Here is a 2,713-nt window from a genome sequence, read left to right on the forward strand (position 1 = left end):
CGGCTGCAGGTTATAGACGGCGGCGGGAGGCGACACAGGGCGATAGCGGCGGCGGGCGAGGTCCTCGCGGGGCTCCGGCGGCTCGGGGAAACTCTGACCGGCTGCTGGCGACACAGGACGGCGACGCACGGGGGCGAGCACGCTCGGGAGCAGAGGAGGCGCGGCGCACTCGGGTCGAGATGGGCTTCGGGCGGGCTTGACCCGGGCTCGGGCGGGCCCGGCGGCTGGAGGTGGGAGGAGAGAGCAGGTGGGAGGCGGCTAGGGTTTCGGGATGGCACAGATTTCAAGGAAGAGAGAGAGAGGCTGCTAAAAAAATACATGGGGGTCTATTTATAGGCAAAGGGGGGGGGGTAGGTTAGCCGGAATTTCGTTCCGGATCCAACCGCGGGGTCGGATTCGGAAGAATCCGAACGCGGGAACGGTTACGTGGCTGTGTAGAGTGGATATCCGGAGACCAGAGGGAGAACGGGCGGCGCGGCACGAATTTTAAAACACTGACACACGTCCGACTGTAGACCGAATACGGTGCCGCTACGGACGACCGTTCGGGTACTAGACGAACTCCGATCGCGACGAAATTCGACAGGCGGCCTAGCTATAACAAATCACGACCGCGTGCCAAGTTTCACCTCGATCAGAGAAAGTTTTACGCACGCTTTTAAAACAGGGTTTTGACGATGCTGCGGGCGCGTGCGAGTGCGGTCGGGCTCAGAACGGACAACGACGAGAACCGACAACTAACAACGGATGCAAGTTTTAAAACTGGCGGCAACGAAGATGCCGATGCAATGAAGCTGATGCGCATGATGCGATGGTGATGCGACAAAAGAATATAGACACACGACGAAAACGGAAAGAAAAGGGGAATCTTCTGGAACGTCGGCATCGGGCTGTCACAACTCTCCTACACTACAAGAGGATCTCGCCCCGAGATCCAAGAATGAAAGGGGGGAGAGGATGAGAAAGAACAAGAGGTAAAACTTAGTCACTTCTTTGACAAACGAGTGAAACCAACGATCCTTGAAAGTTGCAAGGCGATGAGGAATGATATGAGAAGGAAGCAAGAATTCACGGAAAATTTCGACAGCACTTCGGTAGGAAAATGGGACAAAAAATTCGATAAGATGGAAGAAATAGACAATATTCATTACAAACAACTAAATAGAACAAGGGAACACCATGATCTTTATAGAACAACATAATAGACCCAAAAGAGCAACATCACAATGCCTCCGGAACAAGAGAATATGAACTAGCTCATACGGAAGAAGAGAATTGAGCAAAAGAATGACAACTATCATCACAATAGAATTGAAGAGCCTCCGGACAGAGAATTGACTTAGTAGTTGGAAAACCTACAACGAAAAGAACAAGATAGTAGTGGGCTTATGAAAATCATCTCAACAAATATGAGGTGACAAACAACCACTAAAAGAAATAAGGATAGATTGGGAGCAACAAGAAATCAAAACTTCTTACACCAAGAGGATACATTGAGAACTTAGATTAATGACAAGCACCATGATAGCAACAATCCATAGGAAAAGCTTTAGGTGAAATCCAAACCAAAATAGCTCAATGAAGAAATCATGGGTTGAAATATCTTATGATCAAAGAATTGGTGGGTTTAATTATCTCATTCTTGAAAGGAAATCTCTTCGAGGCTCCTACACTAACAAGAATGCTATAATACCACCTCAAAGGACAAAGGAAGAACAATTACACACAGAAATGCAAGAGAAAAGATACTTGAGGTTCTCCACCAAGAATCTTGAAGAACACTTGAGAATGAATTGAAACCTTGATGAACCACCATGAAGGACCTCCGTATAAAAATGAATGAAGCAAAGATATGAAGGTAGAAAATAATAAGATTATGACCTTGCCAAGATTTAGATGAAGCCTCACAAAGAGATACTTGACAAAACTTGGAACTCCGGAAAAGATAGATAAGCGCTTGAGAAAAGAATTGATATCATGAGCCACTCCGAAAGAAGAATTGAAATCACTATGAACAAGAATAAGAATTATGTTATGTTTATCCTTCATCAAGTTTAATTGATGACAAACAACGGATTTAGCATACCACTTATTCTTTTTGAAATGATCTTGAAGAGACAAAGAGATAAGCACCACTTGAGGCATAATTGACGGACGCACCGGTGAGAATTGGAATAAATGAGGCAACTAAGAATTAATGGAGATGCAAGAGAATGAAGAGATCATGAGCCACCTGAGAGAAGAAAAACTTAAACAAGGCACCGGATAATCTAGAGACGAACGAAAAGACAACAATTGAGAAGAATTGAGGATGAAAGCTGAAAGCTGAGAACGAAGAATATTGTAAAATGATGGCCTTTGGAGGATCGAGAATAAAAACAACTCAGAAATGCACCGGATAGCCAGAAAGGAATTGTTCACGACTGGCAAGAATTAAGAAGATGGCACCAAGCTGAAATGATGAATCTCCAAGAGAATGAACCAAGATTGAGAGAAACACTCCTTCAGTCTTCAAAGCTGAAAATGACGAGAAGAACACCACCAAGAATAACTGAGACACTCCGGAAGAATGAGGAATGAAAGGTTGAGCCAAAGACGAGAATAACTTCAAATTGAACTTGGGGAAGGAATATGACTGATGAAATTCATGCTTATGTCATGGTTGAAAAGAATTAAAGATCTCCGGAACAATTACAAGAGCTATATAAGATCC

The sequence above is a fragment of the Hordeum vulgare genome, chromosome 5H (assembly GCF_904849725.1).
Source record: "Hordeum vulgare subsp. vulgare chromosome 5H, MorexV3_pseudomolecules_assembly, whole genome shotgun sequence".
NCBI lineage: Eukaryota > Viridiplantae > Streptophyta > Magnoliopsida > Poales > Poaceae > Hordeum > Hordeum vulgare.